We start from the raw sequence: 13083 nt of genomic DNA on the forward strand, positions 1-13083 counted from the left end.
TTAAAAGAAAAGCCAATAACCAAATAAAACAAAGAAACAAAACAAAACAACAACAAAACAAACAGGGAAACACACAAAACATAACCAAAAGGAAAAGCTGATAGGAAATCCTGTGGAAGTTGTAATGTGATCAGTTGAGACACACTGTTTACACTTTAGTCATCTTTACTTACAAGTGTTCATTGCCACGAGTCTTTGGTCTGACTCGAGTCTCTGGATTTTGCTTTAGACTATAGATTATGACTTCTCATTGGAGCTTCTCTTGAATATCCTGTTGTTGCCTTGTGTCATGGAGATCCTGTAGCTTTGGATCTGCCAGTTCTGCCCCTTCACACGCTTCAACATTCCATAGATTCAGTGGATGATGAAGTGGGAAACTCATAGGCCTACTTGTGAGACTGGGTGGTAGTTGGGTTGGTCAGATCATGAGCTTTCCTTCATAGTCACTACCTGGATGAGCTCTCCAGCACTGCTTATGCTAGTTTACCCAATGCAGCCTGCAGCAAGGAGCAGGGGGAGTTCTCCTGCTCTCTGTCCCCCAGATCCAGGTTCTCCTCACTCATATCATCAGGGCCAGCTCTACTGTTTTTCCCAGGAAGGGTGCAGGGTTCTCTCTACCAAGGAGGGAGGGGCAGCTCTCCTGGTCTTTTGCCCTCAGGCCTGGCTCACCACAAATCCTGATAACAGAGTCAGTTCTAGTATGCTGCCCAGTTCATGGGAACTGCCCACTCTCCTGTGTGTTGTAGCTGGTATAGGCCACTCTCCTGTGTGCTGTAACTGGTGTAGGGCAGGGAGGGCTAGTTCTCCCAGTCTCATGACACTGTGGCCAGCTCTTTCACTTGCCATAGGTAGCAAAGGACAGATGGGGGACATCTTTACCTCAAAAATATCAGCTATTTTGCTCTCAAAACCTCAGGGCTGGCTTACCTATGGCTGAACAACAGGGTCAGATCTAGTGTGTTGCCCAGACAGGAAGGAGAGTCTACTTTCTCATGCATGTAGACTGTGAGGGTCAGGCTAGCTCTCCCTCTCTTGTGAACTCAGGGACAGCTCTCTCAGAGGTAGTAATGGATCAGGGTGGGAGGGCATCTTTCCCTCACTCTTGCAACCAAATGTGTGACTGAGGGAGAGTAAAGGTTAGCCCTCCTGCTCCCATGCACACTCAGTTCACCTCTGTCACTGACCACAGTGTCAGCTCTATGCTTCCCAGGTGAGGTGTATATCTATGATGTGGGTGGGGCCATATTTCCTAAGTGTAGGGTCAAGCTCTCCCATAAAGGGAAGGGCCATCTTGCCTGCTGCAAAACCTGTGAAGGGCAGGAGAAGTCATTTCAGTGTGAGTGAAGCACATGGCTGGCACAGCAAAGCATGATTCCAATGACCCCCATACTAATACAGACCATGGTTGTCTCCACAGACCTTAGCTGCAGCAGGATGATGGACCCAGATATGGTCCTCAGAAGCAGCTTGAGCCTGGACACTATGATGGACCTAGTGGTAGCATAGGTCCCTCATATGAGCATGCCCCTATCTGCAGCATGGTCTCCCAGGTATCAACATTGTCCCATGTGGGGCTGTTGGTGCTGTGCTCTGCACACGTGGTTGCTTTGGGGCCAGTTTGTGAGATTTGGAGATGCAAACATGGCAAACCTGTGTTACGATAAATCTTTCGGCCAAAAGCTGCCTGAGCCCCACTGCCACATGTGAGCTTTATGCCAGCTGCCTGCTCGAGTTAGGCCCAAATGAATGCACAGAAACTTATATTAGGTTTAATGCTGCTTGGCCAATAACTAGGATTCCTCATCTGTTAGCTCAGTCTTAATTATCATAAATCTATATATTTTATAAGACTTATCTTATCGGACGCCTTGTTGGCGTCCCTCCTGGCTGGTGGATCGCATCATGCCACTGGAGCAGGAGCGGAGGGGAAAAGGGGAAACTTCCCATTTGCCTCACTCAAATATGAGTCTCCTTGCTATGTCACTTTCTGCCTGGACCAACACTTCTCTACTACATTTCCCAGAATCGTCTTTGACTCATAGCCCTGCCTAATTTGCCATTTCATTGGCCAAACAGTATTTTATTTAACAATCAATAAGATAAACATACACAGAAGTACTTCCCCCATCATCTCCTCTTTTCTGTCTAAAATAAAAGGATATATTATCTTTTATAATAATTGAAGAAAACTATAACCATAACTATCTGTCTTCAACTCTATCAAAGACCACAGAAGGATAACATATGAACTCTAGAATTGACAGAGACATCTGGTTACCTGGACAGTCAAAGTTCCTCTGTAACTTTGGGGCATCCATCTTCAGCCTTTAGGCCACAGTGTGTCTGGCACACTTCTCCATTTCAACAGGAACCCTTCAGTATTGTCTTGTTTTGTAAGTTCAGCAGTCACTTTCTTGTGGGTCCTGTATGTCCAGTTTATACAGCAAAAAACAGTCCAGGCAAGAGCAGTTTCTTGCCCAAATGGCTAATCTTGCCATGTTGAAAGCAAACTCCATAATGACTTTCTTCGATGTCCATCCTCCTTTCTGATGTAATTGGTGTGCCAGGAGCAGTTGTGTTTCATTGCCAAGATAAACCCTAAACCATTTAAATGCCATATTTCTGTAGGTCTTTGAACGGTTTGAAGAATACCTAACCATCTGAAATACATCCTCTAAATCTAGAAAACCTAACTAACCTAATTATAAGTTCTGACTATTATAGGTAAAAGATCTGTATGAACACGATACCTAAACAAGAGGAGACATATATATATCACAAAATTGACCTTAACGTTGTATCAATAAATGAAAATCTATACCAATGCAAAGTATTCATTCCTATATCCTATTCCCCTTTTTTCTTTAAAAAGAGATTGACTATGCTCATTATCATTTATAACCTACTCTATTTAAATGAAAACAAACATTTATAAACAATATTTGGGAATATGGGCATGGTTCTTTCTAAACTGTTTCCTGCTGATTGAGGGTGATGTTCATATCATTAGGATCATGATAAAACATAGAAACCTGACCAAGTCCTTGTTTTTGTAGTCTGTAAGGCTGTATCATCTCAGCTTCAGGGGGTCTTGCTTGATCAAACCATATTAGTCTGGAAGGAATCCACAGCTTTTCATTTTCTGTGGAAATACAAGCAAAACCTTTATTTCTAAGTAGCCTGTACTTAAACTTAAATTTTGAAGTCAAAGCATTTTCAAAATGTATAAGTTGGATTAATTGAGCAGCATTTATAATCAAATGTATTTTAGCAGCAGTAATTCTTTCCTCGGCAATCAAACAATTTAAAGACAACAATATGGCATATAGTATCCAGATTCTCTGTGTATTTTCCATCTTTATGTGGCTTTTTACTATTTTATTTTTACTTCCTTTTGTTTCTTTTTTCCTGAGACAGGGTTTCTCTGTGGAAATCCGCCTGCCTCTGCTTCCTTTAGCAAATCCTACTGGGATTAGCCACCACAACCGGCTGCTCTATTTCTTCCTGTTACTTTTTCTCTCAGAAGCCTACATATATTTTAAATGTAGTGTAAACCTTTAGAGGTTTTTCTTTATCTGGATCTGTCTTTATCATCTCAAAAGTGCCGAGTCTAAATTCCAGAAGCTCCCCGACGGCGCTAGCATATGGAAGCTGCTCAGATGCCTCTCAGCAGCCCGACAGGGCAGGTTGTGGCGGCAGGTTTACCTCTTTCTCTGGGAACCTTGGGGCATGGAGTCATCCCACTCACTGACACCATTCTGTTACGATAAATCTTTCGGCCAAAAGCTGCCTGAGCCCCACCGCCACGTGTGAGCTTTATGCCAGCCGCCTGCCCGAGTTAGGCCCAAATGAATGCACAGAAACTTGTGTTAGGTTTAATGCTGCTTGGCCAATGACTAGGATTCCTCATCTGTTAGCTCAGTCTTAATTATCATAAATCTATATATTTTATAAGACTTATCTTATCGGACGCCTTGTTGGCGTCCCTCCTGGCTGGTGGATCGCATCATGCCACTGGAGCAGGAGCGGAGGGGAAAAGGGGAAACTTCCCATTTGTCCTCACTCAAATATGAGTCTCCTTGCTATGTCACTTCCTGCCTGGACCAACACTTCTCTACTACATTTCCCAGAATCCTCTTTGACTCCTAGTCCCGTCTAACTTGCTGTCTCATTGGCCAAACAGTATTTTATTTAACAATCAATAAGATAAACATACACAGAAGTACTTCCCCCATCAAACCTGGAAGAAAGCTTCCCCCAAGAGGGTACAAGAAAAAGCCACAAATTCGAAAAGTCTTCCCAGCAGGTAGTTGTACAAGGCAACCTGTTTGATATTTCTACAGAATAAGAATAAACTAAAAGGAAGAAGAGCCAGAAAGGTCCTATAAATGTAAAAAATTGAAAATGGAAAAGAAAGAAGTCAGAATATCTGTGAGAAAGAATTGTGAAATCCTCAGTGTTGGTTCCCTATGTGAAAGGATGCAGATTTTGGGTTGTGTAAAAGAAGTGAATGATTTGGAACTGGTGATCAGTCTTCCAAATGGCCTGCAAGGCTTTGATCAAGTGAATAAAATCTGTGCCTCCTGCACACAGAAGTTGAATGGGGAAGTGACACAAGAGGGACCTCTGGAGGACCTACTCCGATTCCCTGACCTTTTCTCACCTGGAATGTTGGAGAGGTGTGTAGTGATCAAAAGTCTCCCAAACAAAAAAAAAGCCCAGGGACAGATGGCTTCAAGGCAGAATTCTACCAGAAATCCAAAGAAGTGCTAATACCAATACCCTTCAAATTTTCCACACAATAGAAGTAGAAGGTTCATTGCCAAACTCTTTTTTATGAGGCTGACATTACCTTGGTACCCAAGCCACACAAAGATGCAACTAAGAAAGAGAACTACAGACCAATATCCCTCATGAACATAGATTCAAAAATACTCAATAAAATACTTGCAAACAGAATCCAAGAACATACCAGAAAAATCAATCAACATGATCAAGTAGACTTCTTCCCCAGGGTTGGTTCAACATTCGAAAATCTAACAATGTATTCCACCATATATACCAACTGAAGAAGAAAAACCACATGATCATCTCCCTAGATGCTGAAAAATCATTTGACAAAATCCAACATCCCTTCACAAAAAAGGTCCTGGAGAGATCCGGAATAACAGGAACATACCTGAACGAAAAAAAAAAAAAAACAAAAACAAAAAACAATATAGAGTAAGCCAACAGGCACCATCAGACTAAATGGAGAGAAACTCAAATCTATTCCTCTAAAATCAGGAACAAGACAAGGCTGTCCACTCTCTCCATATCTTTTCAATATTATCTTAGAAGTTCTAGCTAGAGCAATAAGACAACAAGAATAAGGAGATACAAATCGGAAAGGAAGAAGTCAAGCTTTCACTGTTTACAGATGATATGATAGTCTACAGGATTAACCCAACAAACTCTACCAGCACACTCCTACAGCTGATAAACACCTTCAGCAAAGTGGCAGGATACAAGATTAACTCAAAAATATCAGTAGCCCTATTATATACAGATGATAACTATGCTGAGTAAGAAATCAGAGAAATAAAACCCTTTACAATTGCCACAAACAACTTAAAATACCTTGGGGAAATGCTAACCAAAAAAGTGAAAGAACTGTGCCATAAGAATTTTGAGCCAGTCTTTCCTAGCCATCCGCCATGGTGGATGGATGGAAGGCCCGAGCTAGCATGGGGTTAGCTCGTTAAACAACTATAATAAAGCCTCATGCAGTTTGCATCAAGCTTTTGACTCTACCTGGTGATTGGGGTGACCGTGGTCCTGGGCTGAGATCCTGGGGGCCTGAGCTTCTGGGGGTCTTACATTTGGGGACTCCTCCTGGATTTGAGACCACCCCTCACCTGAGTGGATTCGATCTTGGAGGTAAGATCAATCGAACTTGCAACTTATATGTTCAATGTTATGTCCATGTTTGCTTCTTATGTCTGTTGCTGTTTTGTTGGTTTGGTGCCAAATCAAACTTGAATTTGATCTGTGCCTGCACAGGACTTGTATTTGGTAATTTGGACCTCAGGGGGAGACAGACGTGTCCTGAGACTCTGAGTCCCGCCCTGGACGAAAGTCTGAGAGTCCTCTGATTTGGACCATAGGGAAAGCAGATGCTTGGACCCTCCTCAGTCAGCGGCGATTGTAGCCACCTGGTTCTGCTGCCCGTCTGCCCAGTGCCATTGCCTTATAAATGGCATAGACAGATTGGGTTGGCATCTGTTCTTTTCTGTCTATTCTGTCTCTGTGTGTTTTCATCATTGGTTTTCAATTCAGGATCCACCATGACACTCCCTTTTGTTGAGTCATGTGGCACCACACTAGATAACTTTCTTTTCCAGTCTTTGTTTCTGTATGGTTTCTGTAAAGCCTGCAGGCTTGGAACGGGATGGGTGACTGGGCAGTTGAGCAGGTTTGTTATCTGATGTGTTGCAGTCCACACCCTCCCCGCCTGCTTTTCAGTGGTGTGTCAGTTTTGTGTTTTCAGGTCTGTTGCTTCTGTTAATTTTGTTCTATCCAAGTTTCACATTTGTGCTGTGTGTTTGTGAAGCATCTCTTTCTGCCCCTACTGCCCACACACGTGGCATGCATGGGTCAGGGGGCTTTTCTTGCTACCCTGAGCACTTGGCACAGGACAGGAGTTCTGCCATGCGCCACGGGTTAGAGTGTGCTGCGGCGGAGTCCCCTGAGGCTGCTACTCTGAACTCTAACTGTTGCTGCGGCCCTCACAGCTGAGCTTGGCTGATGTAGGTGAGTCTGTTTTCCTATCCTCACCTGCCGGTCTGTGAGGCATGAGAAGTGGGGCTGTCTCTGCCTCAACTGCCATCCTGCCATGGGTCCTGGCTTGCAGTGGGAGTTTTCCTGCCCTGAGCACATGGCTGCAAGGCCACAATCTGCTTGGCTGCCTGGCCTTCTCTGTGCTTCACACACATGGTATTCAGGGAAACCTCGGGGGTCTTTTCCCACCTCTGCATTGACAGAGGGTCTGGGATTACTAGCAGCACCCCCCCTCAGGTCTCTGCCCTGAGCACATGGAGCTGGGGCAGGTGAACTATCTGGCCTAATCCAGACGTTCAAAGAAATGGCCTTCAAATTATTAAAAATCTTAAAAAGGACTTTGATAAGAGTTTTTATGTTGACTGAGAAATGAGAAAAAATGTAGGAGACTAAAATAATAAAGAGAAAAATGAAAAAAGAAATTTGTCTAAGAATGTCTAAGAAAATCAGAGGAATAAACTAAAGGTATATAAAAAATTATAAAGGGTTAAAGCAAGTAATAAAAGGTCACAGAAAAATTGTTAAAGGTCAGAGGAAAGATTGTTATAAGTCAGAGAAAAATGTAAACTGTTATGTTTTCTCATGTCTACAAATAGTAAATTTTAAAAATGGTAATATAAGTTAAAATTTTAACCATATTAAGTAATTTCTGCTTAAAAGTTCTGTTTATTTCTCAAGTAAATTATGTATGCTTGTTTTAAAATGTTCTGTTTCCTGGCATAACCTAAGTTCTGTTACAAGCATACAGCTAAAACAAATGGTGCAGGTCACCGCCATATTGTAGCCAGCCACATGGCACAAAATGACTGGAAGCCATTTTGCTAAAGTTAAAAAAAGATACTTTAAATGCCATCTTGACTAAAGTCCACATGGAAATTAGAGGTACCATCTTAGAAACAAGTTTTTCAATTAAGATTTAAAATGTTAATACTTCTATATATTACAGAAAGACATTAAGGGATTTTAAATTTCTTTTTAAAACCAGTTTTCTAAATATTTACGCTTTTTAAAAATGTTTTTATTAATGTTTGAACTTAAAGAGCTTCAATTTAGAATCATTTTTAAGCAAAGACTGACAATAAAAAGTTCTTGTTTTATAAAAGCTGCTAATCGATTATAAGATGTTACAGTTTATGTTTTCAGAAGTTAAGTTTAGGGCATTGGTGGCACATGCCTTTAATCCCAGCACTCGGGAGGCAGAGGCGGGTGGATCTTTGTGACTTCAAGGCCCAGCCTGGTCAGCAGATCAAATTCCAGGACAGGCTCCAAAGTCACAGAGAAACCCTGTCTCAGAAAGAAGTAAAGTTTAAGCAAGCAGCTAAAATGTGTACATGTAGCTACTGTTTAAGGAATATAAGGTAACTCTATGCAGTTTTAAATTCAGCTGCGCTAAGTTTCAAATATTTTACTAAGTTAAAACCAGTTACAGTCAGACTAAAAATTAATTAATTACAGAAATAAGACCTTACCTAGTCACATGTGTGCTTAATGTGTGCTTAAGGCAAGTAACTAAACAAACCTCTAATGCTTCAGAGACCTGCAGAATATGGCATTTAAAAAAGTTGTTTTAAAAGTTTGTAATATCAGATAGACTGCCAGATCCTGACAGTGACCCAAAGTCTCCAAAGAAGATTATGAGGCACCCCAGTTCCTGCACCTGGACCAGTGAGTGAGATGCTCAGATGTGATACCTGCTGCCTGCCAGGGCCTGGCCAAGACTGTGGACAAATCTGCTGGACATTGGAAAATTGATTGTACCCCTTTGCCTAGACAAAACAAGGTCAGTCTTTTCCATGTCCCTCTTCCACAGAGAGAAAAAACCTCTCACCTTATACGCCTGGCAAAGATTGCTGTTCTTTGAGACATCTGCCTCCATCAATAATGGAGAGACTTGATTATGGCTAACTGTATATGGACTAGCTTCTAACTAGCATCTGTTGCTTTTTAATACATTCAGAAACTGTATAAAATATACCCTTCTCAGATCTCTGAAATATTAATGGTTGTCAGCTTGGCAGCATCAGGCAGTCAGATCCACTATAGACTATAGTCAGTGTGTTAGCTGATAAAGTAATGACTATCTACTGTTCAGTCATAAGTTCAAGGTTTTTAGGTTTATTTTGGTTGTCGTCTAAGTATAAACTTAAAGGGTTTTTCATCATGCCAAAGGCACCTCTGTCCAATCCATACCTGGCTCTCTGGACAGAAGAAAAATGTACATTCTTCTAGACCAAATCTGTATTTTTGCTAGGACTCAAAGTTATAAATATCTTCCTAGTGTTTGAACAGATATCCAGATATCTGCTTTTTTCTGCACTATGGGCTTCAGTAAAAAAAATTTTAATGTCTGTTCCCAGTTTAAACATGTCTTAAACAGGTTTCTGCTTCTGGCAGACACATCTGAGTATCAGTTGCTGACTACAGGCTGTTCCTAAGTAGATTGTGAACCCTGGACTTGCTGTGGATGTGAACCAGTCCAGCTGATATGGACACCCCCTGTTTCTGCAACAGAGTCTGCTAACCAGAAGCTCCTGATGGATTCCCCATTGCCTAAATTCCCTTCTTTGCTTTTGACTAACATTTTAGCCTTCTTGGGTCCCTAACTTCGTCACAAAGTCAGCAGGAAGTACCATGGGAATGAATATGTCGCCCATTTTCCCTGGTTGAAATGCTAAGTCAAAAGGAACTCCCTTGCATGGGGATGCCAATATCTCTCACTCCCTGATGGGGACGCTGGAGAGACAGCAATTCCATGATTGGAATTTCAAAAAAAAAAATTGGGGAACGTAGGGACCAGCTCCCCATTTCAGCAGCCATGACAGTAACATGTGCTTGCCACGACCTTGTCTTGGTCACTAGGAGGTTAGGCTCCAGCCTCGAGGCAAGGAACCAATCATAAGTTAGCTGGTGGTGCTATGCTTTACGGCTCTGGATGTGCTTTACTGACAAGTGCACAACAATGATGCGCAGAGCATAGCAACCAACCTGGGAGGGCTTATGGGCCATAACAACCAGTTGACCAATCAACCCAGGGCAAACCCTCCAAGCCTGGAGGCACACCAATCCTGAGCCTGTGCGTAACCCTAGACACTCCCCTTATGCTTCCCTATAAGATCTCTATGCAGATGCTTCAAGCTGTCTTTCCTAACCATCTGCCATGGTGGATGGATGGAAGGCCCGGGCTAACATGGGGTTAGCTTGTTAAATAACTATAATAAAGCCCCGTGCAGTTTGCATCAGAAAAAAGAATCTTGAGTCTTTAAATAAAAAAATTAAAGAAGATACTAGAAAATGGAAGGATCTCCCATGTTCTTGGATAGATAGGGTCAAGAAGATTGCAATTGTGCCAAAAGTAATCTACAGATTCAATGCAATCCCCATCAAATTCCCAGAACAATTTTTCACAAACCTTGAAAGAATAATTCTCAACTATATATGGAAAACAAAAGACCCAGGATAGCCAAATCAACCCTGTACAGTAAAATAACTTTTAGAGGAATCACCATCCTGATTTCAAGCACTATTGTAGAGCTATAGTCCTGAAAACAGCTTAGTATTGGCACAAAAATAGAAAGGTAGATCAATGGAATAGAGTTTAAAACCCTGATATTAACACCCACATCTAGGAACACCTGATATTTTACAAAAAGCTAACGCTCTACAATGGGATAAATAAAATATCTTTGGTTACCCTGAGCCCTCTTATTCCATCACTGTCAGAGATTATATGTGACTTTCTTTGAATATAGGGGCAATAACCTCTACAGATACTTTCTCCTCATAGGAGGCAAAATATTAGGCATATGTGAGAGAGATGAAGGCCATCCTTTGATGATTTGTACTTCTTATCCAGAGTGCTGCAATAAAATTCTCTTTTTTACATAGATCTAGAACACCAGACATCTATTTGATGACAGTATATTATTCGGGATAGGTAACAGCTCTCACCTAGAAAGAGTAAAAGCTTTAGTAAAACTATAAGCCTTGGAAAGTATATAATCACATAAACATTTGGAGCTGGAGCTCTGTCTTTATTAGAACATGAACACAGGCCAGAAAATATTTAAAACACTCTTCAGCAGTGGATCTTAGTATGTGGGTTCTGACACATTTGGGGGTTGCTTATCAGACGTTCTACACATCAGATATTTACATCATGATTCATATCAGTATCGAAATTAGAATTATGAAGTACCAATGAAATAATATTATGGATGGTGATTACCACAATATAAAAAATGTATTAAAATGTTGTAGTAATGGGAAAGTTGAGAAGGTCTCTTCTACAGGCTTCATAGAAATCGATGATGAGTCTAATGATTTCCTTGTGAATTTTGTACATGATGCAGAAAGCAAAGGTTTGATTCAAGAGACATAAAATTCTTACCTATCAGCTCACACTGACAACTTCTCATCTTATTGTCTAACAGCTATAAATTTACATTTAGGTGCATATGCCCACATACCCACTGATGTCATGGAGAGGTTACACAGTCTAGTGGTTTCCTAGAATCAATGGTATCCCGCACGGTATAGAACTTCTATTGCTGCAATTCTACTCAGGAATCATTTGTACTCTAAGCCACTGAATGTAGCTGTTTGACCAGGTATCTCATCAAATCTCATGTTGGCCCTATTGTTTAGGTTATAACAACCAATGTTAAGAACTATAATTTGAGACACATGAAGAAAAATCAGGGTTGAGTAGACAGCTCCAAATCAAGGTAGGTTTCTGAGTTAGTGCCTCTGTGACACAACAGAAACAGACTGAAGGCTGTGCTCAAGTTACAGAATGGCCGGGGGAATATTTATAGTTATTTTAAGGGTGGGGGTAGAAGGGACTAATGGGTCTCAAAATCTGAGTATCCAGCTCATGAAGAAACCAGTACCATAAGGAAAGGCCTCAGTTGGTTGATGATCTATGGGAGGGATGTAGTACAGCTGGATGCATTCAGAACTGAGCTATATTTTCCCTTTTAATAGCCTTCTCAAGTAAGGAACTCAAGATGAACACAGATGAGCCTTGTCTCAACAGACCTTATATAAACAATTGAGATCATTAATCTGAAATCTATTTTATAATATAGTGTTCCTTGCTGAGACTCATGAAGGAGCTGAATGGAACTGTTAAACTTGTCTTATTTTATATCACATCACTGTTCATAATTTGATTCCTAAGGGGCTCATTCCAGCTGTCTTTGTCCTTGTTTCACAGTTTGTAATGAGAAAGATGTGCATTAGCCTTGTTCTTGGTTTTGAATGACTATGATCAGCAAATATAGACATGATGTAGATAGATAGCAAAACACAATTAAATCTATGTTTATAACTTTCTGGATAAAGCAGCCACAAATAATTCTAATTACAATTAGTCTTCTGGATTTTCTGGTCGAGAAATTTCTAGTTAGAAGGTCCTCCATGCCTTTTCCACAAGTGATCATCCAGCTATCTTCTTTTATGGTAAATGACTTTATGTCAGAAGATTAACAAGAGTAGATTCTATTGGCAATAGTTATCCCTTAGGTATCTTTAGGAGCACGGTGTCTGAATTCTTGCACTACATGTTGTTCTCTTTCCTTCTTGTAGTTATGAAGTTGTTTTGGAGGCAGACAAGCTTGAATTTGTAGTGGGAAGGCTAACTCCAATCTCCAGAACCTGAACTTCACTGAGATTAATCAGTATCTGAAAATTCACCAAAATTTTCTATGTCCTCTCAAATTTGCTTCACAATAAATCAGAACTCCTTAATATTGTTAACATGGAACTGGCTGAAGATTCTGATGACAACTAAGTGAACTGAAAGCATATTTCTTCCTTAAGACTTACGTATCCAGAATTGTGCAAAGGAATACATCTTTTTTTTGTTTTTCAAGACAGGGTTTCTCTGTGTAGCTTTGGAGCCTACCTGGGCACTCGCTCTGGAGACCAGCCTGCCCTCGAACTCACAGAGATCCGCCTACCTCTGCCTCCTGAGTGCTTGGATTTAACGTGTGAGCCACCAGCGCCCTGCAGAATCTCTGTTTTGAATATTTTTTTGAATTACAAAAAGATTGTTTTACTTGACAATCCCAGTTCCCTCTCCCTCCCATTCTTTCCTCCCACCCCGAACTAAAACCCTACCTATCACATATACTTTCTGCTCCCCCTGGATGATGAGACCTTCCATAGTGTGTCATCAGAGTCTATCCTATCCTTTGGGATAGGGCCTAGGCCCACCCCCATGTGTCTTGGCTCAGGCAGTATTCCTCCATGTGGAATGGACTC

Source organism: Cricetulus griseus, chromosome X (assembly GCF_003668045.3).
Source record: "Cricetulus griseus strain 17A/GY chromosome X, alternate assembly CriGri-PICRH-1.0, whole genome shotgun sequence".
Taxonomy (NCBI): Eukaryota; Metazoa; Chordata; class Mammalia; order Rodentia; family Cricetidae; genus Cricetulus; species Cricetulus griseus.